At 41.6% G+C, this 17073-nt stretch overlaps 2 long non-coding RNA genes across 3 annotated transcripts in view; one reads left to right on the plus strand and one right to left on the minus strand.

Annotated features, from left to right (window-relative positions):
• The window catches only part of LOC139569930 (uncharacterized), an 823452-nt gene that overhangs the window by 151807 nt on the left and 654572 nt on the right, over positions 1-17073 (minus strand). The gene's annotated exons all lie outside the window — the stretch shown is intronic.
• On the plus strand, positions 1147-2723 carry LOC139570721 (uncharacterized). The gene is made up of 2 exons (XR_011674157.1): positions 1147-2258; positions 2590-2723. It is a non-coding gene; the product is annotated as an uncharacterized lncRNA (long non-coding RNA).

Consider the following 17073-nt stretch of genomic DNA (forward strand, 5'->3'; position numbering starts at 1 on the left):
CTCCACCACATCCCCGTTGATGCGGTGTGCAGCGTAGAGTGCCTAGTCCTTTAGTCTCTATGGGCCAGATGATCAGTTGGTGAGGGTCACAGCATAGTCCTTTAGTCTCTATGGTCCAGGTGGTCAGTTAGTGAGGGCCACAGCATAGTCCTTTAGTCTCTATGGGCCAGATGGTCAGTTGGTGAGGGTCACAGCATAGTCCTTTAGTCTCTATGGGCCAGATGATCAGTTGGTGAGGGCCACAGCATAGTCCTTTAGTCTCTATGGGCCAGATGGTCAGTTGGTGAGGGCCACAGCATGGGGAAAGAAACGGTTCAGATGGGGGTCTATAACATCAATCACATACGCCTCAAGATGAGGCTCATGATTTATAAGGTATATACCTTTTTATCTTTACAGATATTGTCTTTATTTAAACCAAGTCAGTTTGAGTTAGTATCGATGAAGTTGCAACTGTCAGCTGCTGTAAACATGTGACAGTATTCATAGGAGAGCTGATCACAGATCAGTTTAGCTTTTTATATCATAATGATACTGCTGTAAACCTGTATTTCATAGGAGAGCTGATCTGCTGTAAACCTGTAAACCTGTGACAGTATTCATAGGAGAGCTGATCTCAGATCAGTTTAGCTTTTTATATCATAATGATACTGCTGTTAACCTGTGACAGTATTCATAGGAGAGCTGATCTCAGATCAGTTTAGCTTTTTATATCATAATGATACTGCTGTAAACCTGTGACAGTATTCATAGGAGAGCTGATCTCAGTTCAGTTTAGCTTTTTATATCATAATGATACTGCTGTAAAGTCAGGTTACAGCAGGTGTTTACTGCTATCTAGTGGAAGATATTTTATTTTTATTGAACTTTTATTTAACTAGGTAAGTCAGAACAAATTCTTATTAACATTGACGACCTACCCCGGCCAAACCTTGACGACGCTGGGCCAATTGTGCGCCACCCTATTGGACTCCCAATCATGCAGGATTCGAACCAGGTACTGCAGTGACGCAAGAGGCGGGACTCTGCACCACTCGGGAGGCGGCTGATTGAAACAGAAAGTAAAGTTGTTATTTTGTACCGGATCCATTTTGAGACGACAGAGTAGAAAACGCTATATGGAGATGACTGACAAATAAAGTAAGTATTTCTGAACAATAATCTATTCTAAAGGACAGAATAAGATAATTAATACCTGAAATTAGATATTACTAGTTAGTAGAACTGTTACTTGAGCTGAGTTGCTGACAGACAGCAGTTTTCAAAGTGGAAACTAATCAGTAGGCCGACATGTTATCAGTAAAACGTCTGGTAAAGATGGTGGAGGAGCTTTTCAATTATATGGTTTTATGTTTATCTCAGGGTTTCTCAATTATTTTGTTCTTACCAGCACTTACACACCTGATTCAACTAATCATCAAATATTTTAAGACAGTTTAATATTTGAGGCATACAAATGAACATTCTGAAATTAAAAACTTTTTGGTTTGTAGGCCTGCTATACAATTATTAAAGTCCTACAGTAACTCATATTTTGGAGGGAAAAACACAACTAAACTTGGTTTCGAGTAAATGATAAGTTTAGCAAAAATAATGTAAGAGAGATGTATTGAAAAAAGACTAATAAAATTGAAGCAAGATGCGACACAATGTCATGATTTACTGCTGTCGCATGAAGCTGACTGTTAGCGCCACCCTCTGGTTACTGTTGTTATATGAAGGGGAGACGTCTTGACTGCAGTTGAAACTGACTGTTAGCTCCTCCCTCTGGTTACTGTTGTTATATGAAGGGGTGACGCCTTGACTGCAGTTGAAACTGACTGTTAGCCCCACCCTCTGGTTACTGTTGTTATATGAAGGGGTGACGCCTTGACTGCAGTTGAAACTGAAAACAGAAAGTACCTGTACAGGGCCATTTTGAGATGACAGAGTAGCTCATAGTTTAATCTCTGAACTGCAACACAGTTTCCAAGTAAAGTGAGTGATCTCGGATCAGTTTAGCTTTTTATATCATAATGATTCTGCTGTAAAGTCAGGTTACAGCACATGTTTACTGCTATCTAGTGGAAGATATTTTATTTTTATTGAACTTTTATTTAACTAGGTAAGTCAGAACAAATTCTTATTAACATTGAAGGCCTACCCCGGCCAAACCTTGACGACGCTGGGCCAATTGTGCGCCACCATATGGGACTCCCAGTCATACTGCCTGGATTCTAACCAGGTACTGCAGTGACGCAAGAGGCGTCCCAAGTAAAGTGAGTATTTGAAAGGTTAATAATCTAGAATAAAGTAGAGGGAAGATTTGGAATACAGTAAACGAGTGTCAGAGTGCTGCTGAGTCATTCCTACCATGTGGTGCCTTTTTACGAGGACTTTTTACGAGGATTAAATGTCAGGGATTGTGAAAAACTGAGTTTAAATGTATTTGGCTCAGGTGTATGTAAACTTTCTACTTCAACTGTATGTATGTGTATATATTATTTTACTGCTCTAAGGATGTAATTATTGTTTGGATCACCTTATTTACTATTATGTTTTGATTTTTCCCTTCAATTTTTTTCGCTATTTATGTGATGCGCAATGCAGAGAACACTGAAGAGGAATTATCATTTAATTACCACGGTTAATTATTGTAATGTTTGTTTATGTGTCTTTTAACCACATAAGGGATGGGTTGCCAGTTGGCGATTTGACACAAAAATAAAGTTTTCATTCACTCATTTGTTCATTCATTTTTCATTCATATATTTCCATTTAAGATGTTCTGTGTGTCCCTAATATAACTTTACTCCCTGTTAGTTTGTTGTAATTCCTAGAGCAGAACGGAGAACACCACCGGGTTCGTACAAGTCTCAGCTTACATTATGGGCGGTATCGGAGGATGAGGTGGATTGAGACACAGCCCATGTAAAAAACAGACATCTCCAGCTTAAACAGACAGATGTTGATGGGGATTTGTTTATTATGTTCATTACATCTCAGCGGAGGCGTGACCATTGTAGGCTAAGGGTTTAAAATGAGGATGACCTGGTCTCAAAAATCCCCCAAAGGCTCTTTTAAAGGTGGATCAGTTTATCCTTTTAGATCATAATGAATCAGATTACATGGAGAGAAGGGACCTGATCCTAGATCATAATGAATCGGATTACATGGAGAGGGGGGACCTGATCCTAGATCATAATGAATCAGATTACATGGAGAGGAGGGACCTGATCCTAGATCATAATGAATCAGATTACAAGGAGAGGGGGACCTGATCCTAGATCATTATAAATCGGGTTACATGGAAAGGGAGACCTGATCCTAGATCATATTGAATCAGATTACATGGAGAGGGAGACCTGATCCTAGATCATAATGAATAAGAATACATGGAGAGGGGGACCTGATCCCAGATCATAATGAATAAGATTACATGAAGAGGGTGACCTGATCCTAGATCATAATAAATAACATTACATGGAGAGGGGGGACCTGATCCTAGATCATTATGAATCAGATTACATGGAGAGGGCGACCTGATCCTAGATCATAATAAATAAGATTACATGGAGAGGGGGACCTGATCCTAGGTCATAAGGAATCAGATTACATGCAGAGGTTGACCTGATCCTCGATCATAATGAATAACATTACATGGAGAGGGCGGACCTGATCATAATGAATCAGATTACATGGACAGGGGGACCTGATCATAGATTATAATGAACCAGATTACATGGAGAGGGTGGACCTGATCCTCGATCATATTGAATCAGTTTACATGGAGAGGGGGACCTGATCTTAGATCATAATGAATCAGATTACATGGAGAGGGGGACCTGATCCTAGATCATAATGAACCAGATTGCATGGAGAGGTGGGACCTGATCCTAGATCATAATGAATAAGATTACATGGACAGGGGGACCTGATCCTAGATCATAATGAATCATTACAAGGAGAGGGGGACCTGATCCTAGATCATTATGAACCAGATTACATGGAGAGGGGGGACCTGATCCTAGATCATAATGAATCAGTTTACATGGAGTGGGGACCTGATCCTAGATTATAATGAATCAGATTACATGGAGAGGGGAACCTGATACTAGATCATAATGAATCAGTTTTCTTGGAGTGGGGGACCTGATCCTAGATCATAATGAATCAGATTACATGGAGAGGGGGACCTGATCCGAGATCATTATGAATAAGATTACATGGAGAGGGAGACCTGATCCTTGATCATAATGAATACGATTACATGGAGAGGGGGACCTGATCCTAGATCATAATGAATAAGATTACATGGAGAGGGGGACCTGATCCTAGATCAAAATGAATCAGATTACATGGAGAGGGGTACCTGATCCTAGATCATAATGTATAACATTACATGGAGAGGGGGGACCTGATCCTAGATCATAATGAATCAGTTTACATGGAGTGGGGACCTGATCCGAGATTATAATGAACCAGAGTACATGGAGAGGGGGGACCTGATCCTAGATCATATTGAATCAGTTTACATGGAGTGGGGGACCTGATCCTAGATTATAATGAATCAGATTACAAGGAGAGGGGAACCTGATCCTAGATCATTATGAATCAGATTACATGGAGAGGGAGACCTGATCCCAGATCATAATGAATCAGTTTACATGGAGTGGGGACCTGATCCTAGATTATAATGAACCAGATTACATGGAGAGGGGGGACCTGATCCTAGATCATATTGAATCAGTTTACATGGAGTGGGGGACCTGATCCTAGATTATAATGAATCAGATTACAAGGAGAGGGGAACCTGATCCTAGATCATTATGAATCAGATTACATGGAGAGGGGGGACCTGATCATAATGAATCAGATTACAAGGAGAGGGGCACCTGATCCTAGATTATAATGAACCAGATTAAATGGAAAGGGAGACCTGATCCTAGATCATAATAAATAACATTACATGGAGAGGGGGGACCTGATCCTAGATCATTATGAATCAGATTACATGGAGAGGGCGACCTGATCCTAGATCATAATAAATAAGATTACATGGAGAGGGGGACCTGATCCTAGGTCATAAGGAATCAGATTACATGCAGAGGTTGACCTGATCCTCGATCATAATGAATAACATTACATGGAGAGGGGGGACCTGATCATAATGAATCAGATTACATGGACAGGGGGACCTGATCATAGATTATAATGAACCAGATTACATGGAGAGGGTGGACCTGATCCTAGATCATATTGAATCAGTTTACATGGAGTGGGGGACCTGATCCTAGATTATAATGAATCAGATTACAAGGAGAGGGGAACCTGATCCTAGATCATTATGAATCAGATTACATGGAGAGGGAGACCTGATCCCAGATCATAATGAATCAGTTTACATGGAGTGGGGACCTGATCCTAGATCATAATGAACCAGATTGCATGGAGAGGTGGGACCTGATCCTAGATCATAATGAATAAGATTACATGGACAGGGGGACCTGATCCTAGATCATAATGAATCATTACAAGGAGAGGGGGACCTGATCCTAGATCATTATGAACCAGATTACATGGAGAGGGGGGACCTGATCCTAGATCATAATGAATCAGTTTACATGGAGTGGGGACCTGATCCTAGATTATAATGAATCAGATTACATGGAGAGGGGAACCTGATACTAGATCATAATGAATCAGTTTTCTTGGAGTGGGGGACCTGATCCTAGATCATAATGAATCAGATTACATGGAGAGGGGGACCTGATCCGAGATCATTATGAATAAGATTACATGGAGAGGGAGACCTGATCCTTGATCATAATGAATACGATTACATGGAGAGGGGGACCTGATCCTAGATCATAATGAATAAGATTACATGGAGAGGGGGACCTGATCCTAGATCAAAATGAATCAGATTACATGGAGAGGGGTACCTGATCCTAGATCATAATGTATAACATTACATGGAGAGGGGGGACCTGATCCTAGATCATAATGAATCAGTTTACATGGAGTGGGGACCTGATCCGAGATTATAATGAACCAGAGTACATGGAGAGGGGGGACCTGATCCTAGATCATATTGAATCAGTTTACATGGAGTGGGGGACCTGATCCTAGATTATAATGAATCAGATTACAAGGAGAGGGGAACCTGATCCTAGATCATTATGAATCAGATTACATGGAGAGGGAGACCTGATCCCAGATCATAATGAATCAGTTTACATGGAGTGGGGACCTGATCCTAGATTATAATGAACCAGATTACATGGAGAGGGGGGACCTGATCCTAGATCATATTGAATCAGTTTACATGGAGTGGGGGACCTGATCCTAGATTATAATGAATCAGATTACAAGGAGAGGGGAACCTGATCCTAGATCATTATGAATCAGATTGCATGGAGAGGGGGGACCTGATCATAATGAATCAGATTACAAGGAGAGGGGCACCTGATCCTAGATTATAATGAACCAGATTAAATGGAAAGGGAGACCTGATCCTAGATCATATTGAATCAGATTACATGGAGAGGGAGACATGATCCTAGATCATAATGAATAAAATTACATGGAGAGGGGGACCTGATCCTAGATCATAATGAATAAGATTACATGGAGAGGGGGACCCTGATCCTAGATCATAAGGAATCAGATTACATGAAGAGGGTGACCTGATCCTAGATCATAATGAATAACATTACATGAAGAGGGGGGACCTGATCATAATGAATCAGATTACATGGAGAGGGGGACCTGATCCTAGATCATTATAAATCAGATTACATGGAGAGGGATACCTGATCCTAGATCCTATTGAATCAGATTACATGCAGAAGGGGACCTGATCCTAGATCATAATGAATCAGATTACATTGAGAGGGTGAACTGATCCTAGATCATAATGAATAAGATTACATGGAGAGGGGGGACCTGATCCTAGATCATATTGAATCAGTTTACATGGAGTGGGGGACCTGATCCTAGATGATAATGAACCAGATTACATGGAGAGGGGGGACCTGATCCTAGATCATAATGAATAAGATTACATGGACAGGGGGACCTGATCCTAGATCATAATGAATCATTACAAGGAGAGGGGGACCTGATCCTAGATCATTATGAACCAGATTACATGGAGAGGGGGGACCTGATCCTAGATCATAATGAATCAGTTTACATGGAGTGGGGACCTGATCCTAGATTATAATGAATCAGATTACATGGAGAGGGGAACCTGATACTAGATCATAATGAATCAGTTTTCTTGGAGTGGGGGACCTGATCCTAGATCATAATGAATCAGATTACATGGAGATGGGGACCTGATCCGAGATCATTATGAATAAGATTACATGGAGAGGGAGACCTGATCCTAGATCATAACGAATACGATTACATGGAGAGGGGGACCTGATCCTAGATCATAATGAATAAGATTACATGGAGAGGGGGACCTGATCCTAGATCAAAATGAATCAGATTACATGGAGAGGGGTACCTGATCCTAGATCATAATGTATAACATTACATGGAGAGGGGGGACCTGATCCTAGATCATAATGAATCAGTTTACATGGAGTGGGGACCTGATCCGAGATTATAATGAACCAGAGTACATGGAGAGGGGGGACCTGATCCTAGATCATATTGAATCAGTTTACATGGAGTGGGGGACCTGATCCTAGATTATAATGAATCAGATTACAAGGAGAGGGGAACCTGATCCTAGATCATTATGAATCAGATTACATGGAGAGGGGGACCTGATCCCAGATCATAATGAATCAGTTTACATGGAGTGGGGACCTGATCCTAGATTATAATGAACCAGATTACATGGAGAGGGGGGACCTGATCCTAGATCATATTGAATCAGTTTACATGGAGTGGGGGACCTGATCCTAGATCATAATGAATAAGATTACATGGAGAGGGGGACCTGATCCTAGATCAAAATTAATCAGATTACATGGAGAGGGGTACCTGATCCTAGATCATAATGTATAACATTACATGGAGAGGGGGGACCTGATCCTAGATCATAATGAATCAGTTTACATGGAGTGGGGACCTGATCCGAGATTATAATGAACCAGAGTACATGGAGAGGGGGGACCTGATCCTAGATCATATTGAATCAGTTTACATGGAGTGGGGGACTGATCCTAGATTATAATGAATCAGATTACAAGGAGAGGGGAACCTGATCCTAGATCATTATGAATCAGATTACATGGAGAGGGGGACCTGATCCCAGATCATAATGAATCAGTTTACATGGAGTGGGGACCTGATCCTAGATTATAATGAACCAGATTACATGGAGAGGGGGGACCTGATCCTAGATCATATTGAATCAGTTTACATGGAGTGGGGGACCTGATCCTAGATTATAATGAATCAGATTACAAGGAGAGGGGAACCTGATCCTAGATCATTATGAATCAGATTACATGGAGAGGGGGGACCTGATCATAATGAATCAGATTACAAGGAGAGGGGCACCTGATCCTAGATCATATTGAATCAGATTACATGGAGAGGGAGACATGATCCTAGATCATAATGAATAAAATTACATGGAGAGGGGGACCTGATCCTAGATCATAATGAATAAGATTACATGGAGAGGGGGACCCTGATCCTAGATCATAAGGAATCAGATTACATGAAGAGGGTGACCTGATCCTAGATCATAATGAATAACATTACATGAAGAGGGGGGACCTGATCATAATGAATCAGATTACATGGAGAGGGGGACCTGATCCTAGATCATTATAAATCAGATTACATGGAGAGGGAGGACCTGATCCTAGATCATTATGAATCAGATTACATGGAGAGGGCGACCTGATCCTAGATCATAATAAATAAGATTACATGGAGAGGGGGACCTGATCCTAGGTCATAAGGAATCAGATTACATGCAGAGGTTGACCTGATCCTCGATCATAATGAATAACATTACATGGAGAGGGGGGACCTGATCATAATGAATCAGATTACATGGACAGGGGGACCTGATCATAGATTATAATGAACCAGATTACATGGAGAGGGTGGACCTGATCCTAGATCATATTGAATCAGTTTACATGGAGTGGGGGACCTGATCCTAGATTATAATGAATCAGATTACAAGGAGAGGGGAACCTGATCCTAGATCATTATGAATCAGATTACATGGAGAGGGAGACCTGATCCCAGATCATAATGAATCAGTTTACATGGAGTGGGGACCTGATCCTAGATCATAATGAACCAGATTGCATGGAGAGGTGGGACCTGATCCTAGATCATAATGAATAAGATTACATGGACAGGGGGACCTGATCCTAGATCATAATGAATCATTACAAGGAGAGGGGGACCTGATCCTAGATCATTATGAACCAGATTACATGGAGAGGGGGGACCTGATCCTAGATCATAATGAATCAGTTTACATGGAGTGGGGACCTGATCCTAGATTATAATGAATCAGATTACATGGAGAGGGGAACCTGATACTAGATCATAATGAATCAGTTTTCTTGGAGTGGGGGACCTGATCCTAGATCATAATGAATCAGATTACATGGAGAGGGGGACCTGATCCGAGATCATTATGAATAAGATTACATGGAGAGGGAGACCTGATCCTTGATCATAATGAATACGATTACATGGAGAGGGGGACCTGATCCTAGATCATAATGAATAAGATTACATGGAGAGGGGGACCTGATCCTAGATCAAAATGAATCAGATTACATGGAGAGGGGTACCTGATCCTAGATCATAATGTATAACATTACATGGAGAGGGGGGACCTGATCCTAGATCATAATGAATCAGTTTACATGGAGTGGGGACCTGATCCGAGATTATAATGAACCAGAGTACATGGAGAGGGGGGACCTGATCCTAGATCATATTGAATCAGTTTACATGGAGTGGGGGACCTGATCCTAGATTATAATGAATCAGATTACAAGGAGAGGGGAACCTGATCCTAGATCATTATGAATCAGATTACATGGAGAGGGAGACCTGATCCCAGATCATAATGAATCAGTTTACATGGAGTGGGGACCTGATCCTAGATTATAATGAACCAGATTACATGGAGAGGGGGGACCTGATCCTAGATCATATTGAATCAGTTTACATGGAGTGGGGGACCTGATCCTAGATTATAATGAATCAGATTACAAGGAGAGGGGAACCTGATCCTAGATCATTATGAATCAGATTGCATGGAGAGGGGGGACCTGATCATAATGAATCAGATTACAAGGAGAGGGGCACCTGATCCTAGATTATAATGAACCAGATTAAATGGAAAGGGAGACCTGATCCTAGATCATATTGAATCAGATTACATGGAGAGGGAGACATGATCCTAGATCATAATGAATAAAATTACATGGAGAGGGGGACCTGATCCTAGATCATAATGAATAAGATTACATGGAGAGGGGGACCCTGATCCTAGATCATAAGGAATCAGATTACATGAAGAGGGTGACCTGATCCTAGATCATAATGAATAACATTACATGAAGAGGGGGGACCTGATCATAATGAATCAGATTACATGGAGAGGGGGACCTGATCCTAGATCATTATAAATCAGATTACATGGAGAGGGATACCTGATCCTAGATCCTATTGAATCAGATTACATGCAGAAGGGGACCTGATCCTAGATCATAATGAATCAGATTACATTGAGAGGGTGAACTGATCCTAGATCATAATGAATAAGATTACATGGAGAGGGGGGACCTGATCCTAGATCATATTGAATCAGTTTACATGGAGTGGGGGACCTGATCCTAGATGATAATGAACCAGATTACATGGAGAGGGGGGACCTGATCCTAGATCATAATGAATAAGATTACATGGACAGGGGGACCTGATCCTAGATCATAATGAATCATTACAAGGAGAGGGGGACCTGATCCTAGATCATTATGAACCAGATTACATGGAGAGGGGGGACCTGATCCTAGATCATAATGAATCAGTTTACATGGAGTGGGGACCTGATCCTAGATTATAATGAATCAGATTACATGGAGAGGGGAACCTGATACTAGATCATAATGAATCAGTTTTCTTGGAGTGGGGGACCTGATCCTAGATCATAATGAATCAGATTACATGGAGATGGGGACCTGATCCGAGATCATTATGAATAAGATTACATGGAGAGGGAGACCTGATCCTAGATCATAACGAATACGATTACATGGAGAGGGGGACCTGATCCTAGATCATAATGAATAAGATTACATGGAGAGGGGGACCTGATCCTAGATCAAAATGAATCAGATTACATGGAGAGGGGTACCTGATCCTAGATCATAATGTATAACATTACATGGAGAGGGGGGACCTGATCCTAGATCATAATGAATCAGTTTACATGGAGTGGGGACCTGATCCGAGATTATAATGAACCAGAGTACATGGAGAGGGGGGACCTGATCCTAGATCATATTGAATCAGTTTACATGGAGTGGGGGACCTGATCCTAGATTATAATGAATCAGATTACAAGGAGAGGGGAACCTGATCCTAGATCATTATGAATCAGATTACATGGAGAGGGGGACCTGATCCCAGATCATAATGAATCAGTTTACATGGAGTGGGGACCTGATCCTAGATTATAATGAACCAGATTACATGGAGAGGGGGGACCTGATCCTAGATCATATTGAATCAGTTTACATGGAGTGGGGGACCTGATCCTAGATCATAATGAATAAGATTACATGGAGAGGGGGACCTGATCCTAGATCAAAATTAATCAGATTACATGGAGAGGGGTACCTGATCCTAGATCATAATGTATAACATTACATGGAGAGGGGGGACCTGATCCTAGATCATAATGAATCAGTTTACATGGAGTGGGGACCTGATCCGAGATTATAATGAACCAGAGTACATGGAGAGGGGGGACCTGATCCTAGATCATATTGAATCAGTTTACATGGAGTGGGGGACTGATCCTAGATTATAATGAATCAGATTACAAGGAGAGGGGAACCTGATCCTAGATCATTATGAATCAGATTACATGGAGAGGGGGACCTGATCCCAGATCATAATGAATCAGTTTACATGGAGTGGGGACCTGATCCTAGATTATAATGAACCAGATTACATGGAGAGGGGGGACCTGATCCTAGATCATATTGAATCAGTTTACATGGAGTGGGGGACCTGATCCTAGATTATAATGAATCAGATTACAAGGAGAGGGGAACCTGATCCTAGATCATTATGAATCAGATTACATGGAGAGGGGGGACCTGATCATAATGAATCAGATTACAAGGAGAGGGGCACCTGATCCTAGATCATATTGAATCAGATTACATGGAGAGGGAGACATGATCCTAGATCATAATGAATAAAATTACATGGAGAGGGGGACCTGATCCTAGATCATAATGAATAAGATTACATGGAGAGGGGGACCCTGATCCTAGATCATAAGGAATCAGATTACATGAAGAGGGTGACCTGATCCTAGATCATAATGAATAACATTACATGAAGAGGGGGGACCTGATCATAATGAATCAGATTACATGGAGAGGGGGACCTGATCCTAGATCATTATAAATCAGATTACATGGAGAGGGATACCTGATCCTAGATCCTATTGAATCAGATTACATGCAGAAGGGGACCTGATCCTAGATCATAATGAATCAGATTACATTGAGAGGGTGAACTGATCCTAGATCATAATGAATAAGATTACATGGAGAGGGGGGACCTGATCCTAGATCATATTGAATCAGTTTACATGGAGTGGGGGACCTGATCCTAGATTATAATGAACCAGATTACATGGAGAGGGGGGACCTGATCCTAGATCATATTGAATCAGTTTACATGGAGAGGGGGACCTGATCCTAGGTCATATGGAATCAGATTACATGCAGAGGGTGACCTGATGCTAGATCATAATGAATAACATTACATGGAGAGGGGGAACCTGAGATAATGAATAAGATTACAAGGAGAGGGGGACCTGATCCTAGATCATTATGAATCAGATTACATGGAAAGGGAGACCTGATCCTAGAACATATTGAATCAGATTACATGGAGAGGGGGACCTGATCCTAGATCATAATGAATAAGATTACATGGACAGGGGGACCTGATCCTAGATCATAATGAATCATTACAAGGAGAGGGGGACCTGATCCTAGATCATTATGAATCAGATAACATGGAGAGGACGACCTGATCCTAGATCATAATGAATCAGATTACATGGAGAGGGTGACCTGATCCTAGATCATAATGAATAACATTACATGGAGAGGGGGGACCTGATCATAATTAATCAGATTATATGGACAGGGGGACCTGGTCCTAGATCAAAATGAATCAGATTACATGGAGAGGGGTACCTGATCCTAGATCATAATGAACCAGATTACATGGAGAGGGGGGACCTAATCCTAGATCATAATGAATCAGTTTACATTGAGTGGGGACCTGATCCTAGATTATAATGAACCAGATTACATGGAGAGGGGTGACCTGATCCTAGATCATATAGAATCAGTTTACATGGAGTGGGGGACCTGATCCTAGATCATAATGAACCAGATTACATGGAGAGGGGGACCTGATCCTAGATCATATTGAATCAGTTTACATGGAGAGGGGGACCTGATCCTAGATCATAATGAACCAGATTACATGGAGAGGGGGACCTGATCCTAGATCATAATGAATCAGATTACATGGCGGAGGTACCTGATCCTAGGTCATAAGGAATCAGATTACATGCAGAGGGTGACCTGATGCTAGATCATAATGAATAACATTACATGGAGAGGGGGGACCTGATCATAATGAATCAGATTACATGGAGAGGGGGACCTGATCTTAGATCAAAATGAATCAGATTACATGGAGAGGGGGGCCTGATCCTAGATCATAATGAACCAGATTACATGGAGAGGGGGGCCTGATCCTAGATCATATTGAATCAGTTTACATGGAGTGGGGGACCTGATCCGAGATCATAATGAATCAGATTACAAGGAGAGGGGGACCTGATCCTAGATCATAATGAATAAGATTACATGGAGAGGGTGACCTGATCCTAGATCATAATGAATAAGATTACATGGACAGGGGGACCTGATCCTAGATCATTATGAATCAGATTACATGGAGAGGGCGACCTGATCCTAGATCATAATGAATAAGATTACATGGAGAGGGGGACCTGATCATAGATCATAAAGAATCAGATTACATGGAGAGGGTGACCTGATCCTAGATCATAATGAATAACATTACATGGAGAGGGGGGACCTGATCATAATGAATCAGATTACATGGACAGGGGGACCTGGTCCTAGATCAAAATGAATCAGATTACATGGAGAGGGGTACCTGATCCTAGATCATAATGAACCAGATTACATGGAGAGGGGGGACCTGATCCTAGATCATAATGAATCAGTTTACATTGAGTGGGGACCTGATCTAGGATTATAATGAACCAGATTACATGGATAGGGGTGACCTGATCCTATATCATACAGAATCAGTTTACATGGAGAGGGGGACCTGATCTTAGATCAAAATGAATCAGATTACATGGAGAGGGGGGCCTGATCCTAGATCATAATGAACCAGATTACATGGAGAGGGGGGCCTGATCCTAGATCATATTGAATCAGTTTACATGGAGTGGGGGACCTGATCCGAGATCATAATGAATCAGATTACAAGGAGAGGGGGACCTGATCCTAGATCATAATGAATAAGATTACATGGAGAGGGTGACCTGATCCTAGATCATAATGAATAAGATTACATGGACAGGGGGACCTGATCCTAGATCATTATGAATCAGATTACATGGAGAGGGCGACCTGATCCTAGATCATAATGAATAAGATTACATGGAGAGGGGGACCTGATCATAGATCATAAAGAATCAGATTACATGGAGAGGGTGACCTGATCCTAGATCATAATGAATAACATTACATGGAGAGGGGGGACCTGATCATAATGAATCAGATTACATGGACAGGGGGACCTGGTCCTAGATCAAAATGAATCAGATTACATTGAGAGGGGTACCTGATCCTAGATCATAATGAACCAGATTACATGGAGAGGGGGGACCTGATCCTAGATCATAATGAATCAGTTTACATTGAGTGGGGACCTGATCTAGGATTATAATGAACCAGATTACATGGATAGGGGTGACCTGATCCTATATCATACAGAATCAGTTTACATGGAGTGGGGGACCTGATCCTAGATTATAATGAATCAGATTACATGGAGAGGGGATCCTGATCCTAGATCATTATGAATCAGAATACATGGAGAGGGAGACCTGGTCCCAGATCATATTGAATCAGTTTACATGGAGTGGGGACCTGATCCTAGAATATAATGAACCAGATTACATGGAGAGGGGGGACCTGATCCTAGATCATATTGAATCAGTTTACATGGAGTGGGGGACCTGATCCTAGATTATAATGAATCAGATTACAAGGAGAGGGGAACCTGATCCTAGATCATTATGAAGCAGATTACATGGAGAGGGGGGACCTGATCATAATTAATCAGATTACATGGACAAGGGAACCTGATCCTAGATCATCATGAATCAGTTTACATGGAGTGGGGGACCTGATCCTAGATCATAATGAATCAGATTACAAGGAGAGGGGGACCTGATCCTAGATCATAATGAATGAGATTACATGGAGAGGGGGACCTGATCCTAGATCATAATGAATAAGATTACATGGAGAGGGGGACCTGATCCTAGGTCATAAGGAATCAGATTACATGCAGAGGTTGACCTGATCCTAGATCATAATGAATAACATTACATGGAGAGGGGGGACCTGATCATAATGAATAAGATTACATGGACAGGGGGACCTGATCATAGATCAAAATGAATCTGATTACATGGAGAGGGGGACCTGATCCTAGATCATAATGAACCAGATTACATGGAGAGGGGGGACCTTATCCTAGATCATAATGAATAAGATTACATGAAGAGGGAGACCTGATCCTAGGTCATAAGGAATCAGATTACATGCAGAGGGTGACCTGATCCTAGATCATAATGAATAACATTACATGGACAGTGGGACCTGATCCTAGATCACAATGAATCAGATTACATGGAAAGGGAGACCTGATCCTAGATCATAATGAACCAGATTACATGGAGAGGGGGGACCTGATCCTAGATCACAATGAATCAGTTTACATGGAGTGGGGACCTGATCCTAGATCACAATGAACCAGATTACATGGAGAGGGGGGACCTGATCCTAGATCATATTGAATCAGTTTACATGGAGTAGGGGACATGATCCTAGATCATAATGAATCAGATTACAAGGAGAGGGGGACCTGATCCTAGATCATTATGAATCAGATTACATGGAGAGGGGGGACCTGATCATAGATCATAATGAATCAGATTACATAGACAGGGGGACCTGATCCTATATCCTGATGAATCAGATTACATGGACAGGGGGACCTGATCATAGATCAAAATGACTCTGATTACATGGAGAGGGGGACCTGATCCTAGATCATAATGAACCTGATTACATGGAGAGGGGGGACCTGATCCTAGATCATATTGAATCAGATTACATGAAGAGGGGGACCTGATCCGAGATCATAATGAATAAGTTTACATGGAGAGGGGGACCTGATCCTAGATCATAATGAATAAGATTACATGAAAAGGGGGACCTGATCCTAGGTCATAAGGAATCAGATTACATGCAGAGGGTGACCTGATTCTAGATCATAATGAATAAGATTACATGCAGAGGGTGACCTGATCCTAGATCATAATGAATAAGATTACGTGGACAGGGGGACCTGATCCTAGATCATAATGAACCAGATTACATGGAGAGGGGGGACCTGATCCTAGATCATATTGAATCAGTTTACATTGAGTAGGGGACCTGATCCTAGATTATAATGAATCAGATTACATGGAGAGGGTGACCTGATCCTAGA

The sequence above is a fragment of the Salvelinus alpinus genome, chromosome 1 (assembly GCF_045679555.1).
Source record: "Salvelinus alpinus chromosome 1, SLU_Salpinus.1, whole genome shotgun sequence".
Lineage (NCBI taxonomy): Eukaryota > Metazoa > Chordata > Actinopteri > Salmoniformes > Salmonidae > Salvelinus > Salvelinus alpinus.